Source organism: Varroa jacobsoni, unplaced genomic scaffold (genome assembly GCF_002532875.2).
Source record: "Varroa jacobsoni isolate VJ856 unplaced genomic scaffold, vjacob_1.0 scaffold_1047, whole genome shotgun sequence".
NCBI lineage: Eukaryota > Metazoa > Arthropoda > Arachnida > Mesostigmata > Varroidae > Varroa > Varroa jacobsoni.
In genome coordinates this window covers 73,002-85,571 of record NW_019213949.1, presented here as the reverse complement: position 1 = coordinate 85,571, position 12,570 = coordinate 73,002, and the positions used below count along the sequence as shown (strand labels likewise).

The 12,570-nt window shown below is 42.5% G+C and overlaps 1 protein-coding gene and 1 long non-coding RNA gene across 11 annotated transcripts in view; one reads left to right on the top strand and one right to left on the bottom strand.

Annotated features, from left to right (window-relative positions):
* LOC111266072 (uncharacterized) overlaps window positions 1–7,467 on the top strand; it is a 33,879-nt gene extending 26,412 nt beyond the window's left edge. For 5 of the 9 annotated variants that reach the window (XR_002683847.2, XR_002683848.2, XR_002683846.2 and 2 more), the window contains 5 exons: window positions 1,542–1,774; window positions 2,085–2,552; window positions 2,742–2,804; window positions 3,117–3,191; window positions 7,319–7,467. This is a non-coding gene — a long non-coding RNA (uncharacterized LOC111266072). The other 4 variants (XR_002683844.2, XR_002683845.2, XR_015313298.1 and 1 more) reach the window with 4 other exon arrangements.
* Window positions 1–12,570, bottom strand: part of LOC111266062 (uncharacterized) — a 74,778-nt gene that overhangs the window by 34,377 nt on the left and 27,831 nt on the right. The gene's annotated exons all lie outside the window — the stretch shown is intronic.

The following is a 12,570-nucleotide window of genomic DNA, read 5'->3' as shown; positions in this document are numbered from 1 at the left end:
CGAATACAGAGCGTTCCGTGTGACTGTAGAACGACACGGTGATGAAATCCCTATTAGTGCAAAGATTTAGCAGTACTCTCTTCGCATAGTAACAGGAGCAGATGGCTGTTAAGGCTTTCTTTTTCAGAAGTATTTTCATTTCAAGTATAATATTTTGCATCGACAGTGTCCCTCATTCCTAATAGTTTGCAATGGCGGGCTCCGGCGAACTGAGATTTCGTTTAGGCTCGTTTCCGCTATTTATACAAACACATATGTCGAGAGAAAGGCCAGATAAGCTAATACAATAAGCGTGGCTCTTGTCCTGGGATTCGCTACCTTAAGGACAGCGTTGTAATTGAAGCTTCCTCGACCCGGTAAGGCAATTGTAGTGACTAGCCGTTGTCTACTACAATATACACCCCATTCACTTTCTTATGCTTCCAGGTACTTATACTCACCCCCGGTTCTATAGATTGATTAGACTCACTTGAGGACTCCCTGGGCACTCATAATAATCCTAGGCGGGGTAACGGTATTGTTAGTGAAAGGCGGATCCACTTGTATTTTGGAAGGCACGATGGCCCATTTTTCGAGTGGCTTATGCTTGTTCATAGATCATCATTTCGAATAGGCAGGCCTTTACGTACGCAAAGAGGAAAGACAAATAGTGGGAGCATACAAATAACGGCGAACCAACGCATTAAAATAGCATTCGATCAATCCCTGTTGGTAGGCATAATGAACTTGTAGAACCAGTAAGTGAAAATTAAATGCCGAATGGAAACTATAGTTAATTACTAGTCTTTTGGTAGTAATTAACTACAGTTTTTTTTACTATTACCACAATATAACCTATTACTGAGGCTGTTCGTCACATGCAGCACGGAGGAGAGCAGCCATGCTGTAAATCGAAAGCCTAGAATGTCGGAGGAACCTCTATGTGCATGTAACCTCATAAGTAAGCATATGTCTAGCACACTTCTGCTTTGCCTATGCCAATACCTCTCTCTCGGTATTCGGTATATCTAAATCGATGAAATATTCAAAAAGAAAACAGATGCTAAGACGCCACCTTATTTCCGAGTTAATACATTACTTTCTTAGTGATAAACATTACTCGGCAAAAAAGTGTCCGTGTCGTAAAATAAAACTTTTCAAGACCACTTTCTTTAAATGAGAGAACTTGTTCGCTAAGACTCAATATAAAATAGCACAATGTATTCAAATTCTCAAAATCGCCTGTGGCAAGGCCCTTTAAGCGGTAAATGCTTCCTTACCTGTGGCCGTAGCCTAAGTTTCATTAAAACCTAGTGCTATTTGCAAGCTTCAAGCTTTTGGTCGCGCGACCTTGGACAAGTCGTGCCGGGCCTGGAATCCGGATCGCGAAATCCGCTCCGGTGTCTTTTATCTTTCTGCATACCAATCAGGCAACTAACTAACGGCACGACCGATAGCCGCTGCATGATCAAATGCAATGCAGCATGACGCCCAGTAGAGGGCCCGCTCCGGCTGGGTCTGTCTGTGCATAGAGCTGACAGGATGAAGACGGAATCTTTCAGGCAATTCTTCGTCCGAAAACGACGGGTCCAGTGACATCTACAGCCTGACTTCTAACTGGGGCCGCAGCGTTACGCTACAACCGTACACAACACTAAACGTTCCATTGGTTTCTTGTGTATCATATGTGAGCATATGTAGAAGTAACGTAAAGGGTAAAACGGATGCCACATTTACTTGTCGCACAAATCGGTACTTCATTTGCTATAACAAGAGTTACTGCTGTTGTATCTGCGTAAGTAAGAAAACCATGATTACCTGTTTATAGACAATGAACTATGATGACAGAGAAACGGCCACCTGGTTAGGTTATTTCAAATGGCGTCAAGGAGAACCAGCTAAATCTCCTTATGTAAATCTTTATTTTTTACAGACTTGACACATTTAAGATTCTACTTGAATACAACACAGATTAGATAGACTTTATTGAATTTTCGGCTACCTCTTCGCATACATCCGACTCTTATATCTCAAATCACGGCACAAATATTTCCTTTACGTCTGTTCGCCATCCATGAGTTGTCATAATACACCTTGCTTTTCAGGTGTTCATATTTAAAAGAAGTCGAGCGGAGTTCTGTCACATGATCTGGGGGACTATTGGGCGTTACCCCATCTGGAGACCAGCCGCTCTCTGAAGTGATCCTTTAATAACACGATAACGTTATCAGTCACATGGAAGGGTGGATCATACTATTAAAACCACATGCCTTGTTAGCTTTCAGTGACTTGGGGTCGCCTGGAGACCCATCCTGCTAGCGAATAAGGCTTACAGTTTCGCCCAAAAACAGCGCCAATAATGCTTCCGGCTCACATGACGGACCAGAAAGTTTTCCGAATATGAATCCGTATAGAGGATCATCGAGAAACGAGGAATGGTTTACGACAAACCGTAGGCGATGGACAAACTTTAAAGAAAATATCTGTACCCCATTCCAGAGATACAACCAGATGTCCACGAGAAAGCGCCTAAAAACTGGATGAGAAAATTACCTACCATGACGAAAGCCGAGGTACCTTACCTTATTAATATTGTATTCAATTAAAATTTCAAATGCGTAAAGTTTGTAATTAAGAAATATTTATGTAGATACATTCAGTCGTTTTCTGTTGGCGTTATTGTCAAGTTGTTCCCGACTAAATGGCCACTCTTGTGTATGCCACTGTTGAAAGATTGATTGTGGATTTGCTGTTTCTAGCAGGTTAGCCGTAAATGACGCACTTCTTCGTCGAGAAGTTTGTAGATCATAAACGTAGGATCATAGGTGTGTATTGTTAAATCTACATATATACTCGAGTCTTATCTAAAAAGGTCAGCTACACCTATATATGTACGTTCGAAGTCATAAACATACAATTTGTCTTAGATTTTCGATTAATTCAATTGTTAGCTGTTGTGAATGACAACATTCGTCTGAAGAGCTGTGTTCTTGAAGAGAGTCATCGAGTGTACATATAAGCACTCTTATTCTAAGGAACATCGCTGCTACTGTAAACACAAATTGTGTCAAGGCAACGCCAAAAACAGACCAATGACGAAGCGTTGTATCTCAACATTAATTTTTAACTTACTATAGATATACGGCGATCCCGATGAAAAGTCGAGCTTCTGTTCACACAGAAATGGATTTCGCGCATGTTGGCAGCAAGAGGTAAGTACTATGGTTAGCTCTAATGGCTCTCCACCGAGACCATATCACTCCTGCCTTTAAAATCTGAATCCTCACTTGTTAAGTACGGACACCAACAATCGATCACTGTTGCCATGCGCCGTAGTGCACCTAATGGTGATGTTATAACTCGAGAAAAAGAAAACCGTCAGGAAGTAGATAAAGCTCTGTCTTCAGCGACGAACCGCTCTGGGCACATTTTTAAAGCCGCTCTTCGTGGTTTCTGCAAGGCAATAAACACCAATCGTACTAAATGTCTGTGGCGTGCCGATTTGCGGTGTCGATGTCGGTTTGTTTTTGTGCTGCACGACAACCAGGCAATAGAAGGAATAACCAGCTGGGTTCCGTGGCCTTGTCTGTCGTCTTTCGATTGCTTTGATCCAGGCCCGTCTCCATATTTGCCTTTCGCTCTTAACAGACGGCCAAATCCGACGGGGCGTTCAGGAGAAAAAGAGCTACGGGCGATAATTTCCTAATTTGTCAGCGAGCGACAAGTGAATTCCATCGCCTACGGCAGTACTGGCCCCTTTTTTTGCTTCTCTCCATCGTCGCTATCTTTCCTGCCCTCATTTCGGGCTACGACGTTGCTACACGTGGCTTCTCCATTTTCGTAGAGCTGTCTTTACCACAGCGACCTTCTCCCCCTATAAACATATTTTCCTGTTCATGCTTTTGGTTTTCTTTGTGTGTTTCTGTCCCCTCCAGCATCGATGAAGAACAAATCCTTTCACCTGCCACGAATATGCTGATGAAGTGGTGCCCGTTGAAAACACTGTTTTTCTGGTACGTTAGGTTTTATAGTGTATATGTGTGTGTTCATCACGTCTTGTGTATGTGTGTGTATCTGGTTTCTCGCAGCTCTTCGCCGATAAGGCAACCTGCTTTGCTACCGGTGTATCCTATTTCCTCCATAAAGACATCCCAAAGCGATCCCAACACGCGGGCCTTGCTTCTCATTCTATTTTTCCGAATGGAGGAATCCAGCCTTCCACGTTTCCATATTCCTAGAAACATTAGACATTGACGTTTTATCTCTACCATAACTTTTTCACTACTATATTTGTTTAAGGGGCCTTCTTTTGTGGGCAACGTACATGCGATGTAAACCTTGTTATTATATACTTATTCAAGTGCATAATCAGTAAGTGCGCTCTGAGCGCTTTACCAGCAAAGCCCTCAATTTGAATAGGGTGAACTTAACATTAAAGGTTTAAATAAAGGTATGCATTTATTTACTGAGAGACATCACGTTTTTATTACATGATTTAGCTTATAACTTCGATTAGTCAGCCTTCGTAAGCAGTCTTATAATGTTTATTCCTCAAACTAGACTTTTCTTGTATTCTCTATATAACTTTCTTAGACAAGGACGCAGAAAAATTGAAAACACATATCAGATATGAACAGCGTCGATTTAGCGTTGCCCCTGCTTACGTAAAACTGTAAAGTCATAATGTAGATCAGTGATATTTGATTTGCCGTTTGTGTGAACCTGTAAGCACTCCCCAGACCTGCAGATTCCCCAACACGTAAACAATGCAACAAGTACAGTTGATCTTTTCCAGCAGCAACCTCTTCAGTAATTTTGTGCCCATTTTTTTTTCTTATTTTTCTATATTCGTTTTTCATCCACCGAGGCAAACGTCTCGGCAGCTGCGATCCAAAGCTGGTGTCTGTTTATTGTCTTCGTGCGTTATTGCTCACGCAACCAAATAACCAACTCAGCCTGCCAAGCAAGCGATCAAAGTAAGCAAAGTCAATGTGTTCACAGAAAATGGGCAAGCGATGTCTTACTGGATTCCATAAACCCAATCCCTCACATGCTTCCGTATATATTATAAAATAGGCGTTTGAGCTGATACGAACGCTGTGGCAACGAGTATAGCATAAAGAGCAACAGGAGTTCTCAGAGGGAAGCGAAATTTAAATGATTTTTCGTTAGCCTTGCTTTTTTCACTAAATACGCGAATACTGCAGGCTAATACCTGTGCGTTTATACTCCTTCCTATATTGGTGCACTCCTGATTGGTGCAATCACGACGGCGTCCCCACGTGTGCTCGAGTTTCTCATACAATACGGTTACCTGCTGCAAGTCCTAGCAGCAGACGTTATCAGCAAACTGCAATGATCTGTTCTACAGATCTCCACAAATATTTTCTGTTGCCCTTGAAGTCCCGATTTCAAGTGGCATTGATTTTCTTTCTTGCCGATTCTGAGATGTTCCGCTGAGCAGAAGCACGGGGAGCCTCGAGGCAGTAACGAAACCCCCCTGTCTTGTTTCTCGTTCCGAGTTTTGCTGCCAGTACTGCGGCTCACACTGCCAATCATGCCGGCTTCGCTGACATCGCTGGGGGTTCAGAGACGGATAGGAGAGGCAGCGGTAGTAGGAATGCCGCCCCTGCCATAAATAGATTTGAAGCAACATTTTCCCGCCGCGGATTTTTCATAGTCAGTCGATCTTTTCCGCATTCGTTTGGCCTTTGCTTGCCCTAGTTCTCTGGAGGGTTCTGAGAGGCGAAAGACAGAGAGAGAGAGAGAGAGAGAGCATCTTTCTCCAACGAGAACAGCTGGTTACTAGTTGTTGCTAGATGAAACGTACAAAAGTGAAACAGGGTTCTTCGGCGAATACGATACGAAACAGAAAAGTCCGAAGCGGAAAAACTGGATCGGCCGTTAAAATAGAAGTTCAAGGTATTATACGAGTTATCGCTAACAGGAATCAAGGCTAAAATTTGACTGTGTTAATTGTTTGTTGTGGAGACATTTTATAAATAGGCGAGTGGATAGCAAATGATGAAAATAGAATAAATGAGTTGGTATCTATAATGTTGTACGTTATTGCCTGTTTCGCAATATAAACTGTAAGCATAGAGAAATATCGTCTTCTTTTAGGTTTCGAATCAAATACACTGACAAGTAAGTATATTTGAGTTCCCTTTTATCTTATGCATAAATATATCATTCTAAATTGAATTGCTTTATTTGGAGCAACCACTGTAGTATCATGACAGCACAGCCAGCCAATTACAACAAAGTAGAACAACTAAAATTGCTATTAGCGCCAGCTCATCATGAGTTAATTCAAGTATTTCTTCTTGGTTGAGCTAATCATATTTCCCCTCAGTCAATATTGCTATCTGCTTATATAAATCTGAAGGATCCTCTAGTGGATGACCATATGTTTCGAGTCGATTTTGTCCCTTTCAATAATCGTCATTTTCCGCTCTTTCTACTTCTCTCCAACTTGCGTGTGCGATCTAATGGGAAGGTGCCGGGGGGGGGGGGGGGGCATATTGGCTTGTCGACGTTCCTTTGCTGCCCGTTACTCTCAGGCTATGTGCTTCTGGGTCGATGCCAATGCCGAGAACTTAAGCATACAAAGGGATCCTATCTCGGACTATTTCTCTAACCCTCACGCCTCCCTTCACCCCTCATCTCCGCTATATGCTCTAATATCTTCTTTTTTTTCGCCAACATCAAAAGGACCAGGTGCACGCATATGTGAAAACAGATAAAACGCATCGCATGAGCGTAAAGAGGTCTCGGTCGGTCAATAGAGGATTGGGTCCAGCATTGGGATAGTGGCTTGCACACCAGGCAGTGAAAAGCGCTGCAATCATGTTGTTCTAGCTTTCTTTTGTACAGACGAGGCCTTTTTCCCGTCGCACTCATTGACAACCGACGCTTCATCTTCGATCTTATGTCATCTCATCTCTTTTTTTCGCCACCTCCCTCTTATTTGACCTCGTTGAGCTCCCGACAGAAAAGGAGAGTCGCTGCTAACTGGCTTGATCTATCTTCCTGAGTTAATAGCGAAACAGGCAGTATGACGACTTCTGTTTGCGGTAATCTGTAGACCGCGCTATCTTCCATGATAGCCTGGATGGGTCGCTCATCACCCCTCTATACTTTTGTAATATCGAGGTAGCAAACGAACAGGAAGAACGAACTACGATCATTTGAATCGATTCTCTGAGATAGTGGGGAAAAAGAGACAGCAGAAAGCAATGGCAAGCAATCGGATAGAAGGAAAGTTACACAGCTATATGTTTTAATATTTTATTTATTCCAGTAGAGATATGAAATCTAATGATTTTGATTTTTACAGTTTGATCGCAGCCCAGAGACTATGACGCTTTGCTTTTCTGAACAGAACGAAACGTGTTTGGGCGGTAGCACGACGTATCTTTACGGTCAGTCTTTCGGATGTACATTGATAATTCATCAGAAATTATAATAAAGCACGCATAGTTTAAATGTTTCTAGTGTTAAATATGATACTAATGTTAAACATTGTTTTAGAGGGCTGGCTCTCAGCCTGAAATGAAATCTGTCTACGCCAGGTTCGGAATCTAGACCACATCCCATGTTACGAAGTTTCAATATCAACCTTTCATGGCCACACTATCACAGGACCAAAGGCACAGTTTACTAAGGGTAAATAGAAATCCAATTAAATTCAATCACGGCCGACACCAGACCAGATTTTATCAACAAATTAGCGAGACAGCTTCGACGTTTTAATATTGTTAGGATTATATTAACTAGGCCGTTCTGACAAATTCAAGATACACTAATAATCTTCCTTCTAAAATTGTTCCTTACAAGAAACATATAGACAACCAAAATTGTCGGAGTTTCTTATACCTTTTGAATGTATAGTACAAGCCTACGCTTGATAAAACTGTGGGATCGTTACTTTACCATTGTCGTTGTCCATATTGCCACTTGTTTACGGGCTTTCCTTCTTCTACTCTTTGAAGCCCATTTTTGTCAGCTTCTTGTCCGAATAGCCCCTCTCTGAATGGCAAAATAATGCTCCCATGTATCGTCCTGATACTGTAATCCGTAATGCCTATCCTTTGTGGGATTCTTGAAACTCTAGCCTAGTCTCAACCGGTCGCTCTCGTAACGCTTTACCTACGAACCTCTGTCAATTTTATGGGCCTAAAAGGTTCGATCAGTAATAAATATACAGGACTAGCAGGTACGGCGCATGGTTGATACGTGGCTGGCAAAGCAGCAAGATGGATCACTGGAGTGACCTTCTGTGAAGGCATCATGGTAAAGCAAGAAAAACTAGAAAGTATCCGAAGACGAAGATTCGACGATAAAAACGCCAAAAGGCACAGAGAAAGTCCTAAGCGTAATAACAACTGAACAACTCTCTCCTTATGGATCCAAAGTGGTACTAACATCTACTGGTTTATGTTGGAATACACCGTAGGTGTGTAAGATTTCTTTAGTTAACCTTGGATTTAGTCATGATGCTTATTATTATGGCGGGGTTAAACCATTCGGCACAAGTTACAGTTGCCCTGGGCTTGACACAGCAGGATCGACAAGCTTTGAAACGGAACTACAAGCAGTTTCCCATGTGCACGTAAAAGGCATTGTCTCTCTACTTGGAAAAAAGAGAGGGGTTTGATTCGTAGACGTCCGACGCAGACCTTCACTCCGACACCGTTTAGAAATGAGGTCGGTACATTTCTTCTATTAGCCATCCGGATCCTTCCGGCTCGCTAGGGTCAATTTAACTAGGTTCTAAGGAATAAGGAAAGCGTAACCCACATCGACGTTTGTTATTCGCCACTATGGTTAACCGAAGCATTTGTCGTACTAGCAGATGCGCGCTTCCCTCAACAACCAAAGTAATGCTAGTCTGAAGGTTTCAGCCTACTTTCGATGTAACCGAAGAACCCTGTTATTCCTATTATGGTTGCTCAACATACGTGCACCAGGAAGGAGAAAGAAAAATCTAACGGGGGTACGGCTAGTGATAGGACACGCGTTCGAGCAGGCTCCAGGCATGGACAGGCCCCTTCTGCGTAGGCCTGTATCCCTACCATTCCTATTATTTCTGCTATACTAGCTACAGTGGCGACCGCGTTCGCGGTAAAAGGGTTGCAACCATTGAACGACAGCAGCTGCTACCACGATGCCTTGCGATGCGATGGATACAGCTTCCTGGTGAGCAGTCGAAAATAAAAATAGTCGATGTATAGATGAATGCTACGTCAAAGTATTAGTCGTTGTAATTACCGTATTCCCTAGGCAAGTGACTTGCCGGGTCACGGATCAAGCTTGAACAGCCGATAAACAAATGGCCTTGCGATTTTACCCTTTCCAAATAATTTGTATGTGTGTTCTTCTTTACATCCTAAGTGAAATTCACGCAAGTTAGCCTTTCATTAAGGCTTACCTGATAGGCATTTCGCGGGCTTCACCAGCATCTTCTGGCTGCGTATCTTCCATTTTGCCACGTAGCTTCGCTTTGCTCAGTCTCGAGTACGAGAACGGTCACGTTCAAAACTTAACGTAATCTCGTTACGTCCCTAAAAACATATATGTTGCCCTTGGAAACTACTACGCAGAATGCTTTATATCCAAATAAATGGCATTATTTAAAAGCATTTACATATTACACTAACAAAACACATTGATAGTACGTAAAGGATAAACTCGCTTTAAACTTTCTTACTTCAGTCGTACCTTACCTATCGTATGATGGAACGCACCACGAGTTATAACGACAGGGAGACTTGTCACAATTCCTCTGTCCTTCTACAAGATCTCTTTCTATAGCATAGCATCCCTGATGATCAACTAATGAGTGCCGTACTGCAAACCGCAGTCAGAATAATCCAGCTCGTCGGAGCAACTCACAAACGAATGACACGTGGCGTCATTTGCACGCGTCACATGGTAGTGAGAAAAAACCAAAAATAGTTTATGCCAGATCCAGCTTGGAGGATAATGCATACACTTTCGCGGCCTTGGAGACGTGTCCTGATATCAAAAGCGAAAGAGGAGCTGCTGATGCCGAAATGTTGCTCTTGGCCCCAGTGTCCGCTCTTTCTTACTCTTTCTGATGCAGGAACGAGAAACCTCACCGAGACGAGACAAGACAACGACAGGTTGGCACAAACAGTCAAGGTTCTGGCCATCGACGTGACCTAAGCGGCCGTATGCGGTACTCTTTGAGTGGGTGTGAGCACGCGCGCTCCCTTGTTAGTCTATTCGAACAGTTTTATATGTGAAACACGTCTAGGTCGATTGGTATTGTAGTCAACTAACTCTGGCAATCTGAAACAACGGAGGGCTTGAAGAAGGATTTGCCAGACAGTATTCATGTTTGATTTGTGGTCAGAAGCTAGCTAAAACTTCTCACTCGAGACGTCCTAATGGACAATCACTGGAACAGGCTTAAAAAATACATTGTCTTGGATCGACTCCGTCGATGATCCACATTCGAAGTTCCATTATTATGTTCATATATAGGTTTGCAAAGAGATTACATGTTCGCACCATAAGAAAAGCATGTAGTAACGTCTAATTTTGTAGTACGGTGAAGAAAGCAGCCTGAACAGTCGTTAGGTAAACATCCGTCTTTGAGTAAGGACTCAAAGCAAACAGCGATTCACCACAAAAAAAGCTGTGGTGGAACTCGTGAAGTTTACGATCCATATAAGGCGCACATAGGCCACTATTACTGGTCTCCATAAGTAATGGGGTAATGCGTTTTTCTACGAGACTTGCGGACATGTAAAGTACCCTATATTCAAAATGGGGGGTAGACATGCGCTGGTGGAAATCAGTCACCTAATATATATTTGGTTTGTCATTAAGACTTGATAGGTGATAAGCTATTTCTGTAATTTAGAAGTTTATGGTCGCTCAACATTTAATCATTGACTCCACTGCTTCAACAACAAATAATCGAACTAATATATATATATATACGCAAATTTAAATAAAGGCTAACTGCGTATACGTGTGTGGATGCACTAACAAAATGATTCGATCAAATACTTTTCGTATCAATCTCGCGTTTATTCACCCAATTTATTTGTTTTATATAGCAACCTCTATAAGCGCTACGGGATTCCCTATCAATAGGGCATTACTAGTCAAAATACTTCTTACCTTCAAATCTGCCTTCTTTGCCATCAAGGCGTGTATTTCATGTGATTCCCATTTGTCTAAAACCCGTCCCTGGGGAGGGCCGTCAGAATCATGACTCTTTGTGCGTGTTTGTTCGTAATCCATAGACGAGAATCTTTTCTCTATTTGAAATATTCTGAATTGAGCCTGACCGGTAGGATGCCTTCAACTATGCATTAGAATCATGTTGCAAATATGCTTAGGTAAGACCATCAGGACTTAAACGAGATTAATAAATATGTACTGCTCAAAATCCGATGCTATTCCCAATTTCTCACTCCAATGGATATGTCTATATATGTTTATGTCATAGAACTCTGAAATCAAAGCGCCCCATTATTATAACCCTCTCAGCTTTTTCAACCCATGTTGTTATCCCCCTGCCGCTTGCTGTCGTGGTCCTCACGGTGGTTCAATATAACTGGGGCTTCAGTCTTCATGGTCGATTTGCCCCCTGCGACCAGGGTGTCGTTCGGCCGTATGTTGTTTGATGTAAGCCTCAATCGAGTATATTTATTGTGCAGTTCTCTCTATTACTCCCTATGCTGATGATATCGCTCAGAAGCAGACCAGCATCTAGATATCATGCCTTGATACAACGCAACGTTCAAGTACAACAACAACAACAACAATAACTCAGAGACCCCTGTCGTTCATATTTTCTATGGTGTTGTTTTGTTACAATCGCTCCGGTTACGATCGCTTTATTGTCCGCTGCGCTCTTCACCTTCCGATGTCACTCTGTCGTGTCCCACTTACCTGTAACGCCTCCACATGGCTCCATAGAGCCCAGTCATCTGCATACTTTTACTATGAATTACATAGAAAACCTCGACGAATCATAGTTGACTCATCATATCTGTATGTGTGACCAAACTTTACGTTACCAAATTTTTATCTAAAAAACAATCGGCGATAATATTGTTGGTCTCATTACCTCAATTATCATTCACTTTTTATGATGATTTGTAACGACGAATTTCTGATATCGTTTACACGCAACCACAATAAGATGATGAATAAATCTCGGCTTTCGATAACGGTACTTGAGACGAGCGGCGATGGTTATATCGCCCGTATAAGATCAGAAGTGGTAGTTTCTTTGTTCCTATGATTGCACCGCGCATTTTCAAGACTTACCCACTTGCCAAAGCCGCATTGAGTGGGGCTGTTTCAGACACCTACGAAGGCGTGTCATGCGGATAAAGGCTCTGGATGAATGTGGCGGTGGCTTAGTGGGTAACATATGTGTATGCTAATCTCAGGGAGATGTTGTGGTGTAGGTTCGAATCGGCCATAGATCGACTGCGTTTCGTGCTGGCAGGAGCCAGACCTGTGATGGCAAACAAAGTGCTGCGATCGAGGGGTAATGAAATAAATCACACTGCGAATGGACGACATGGCGACCTACGGGAC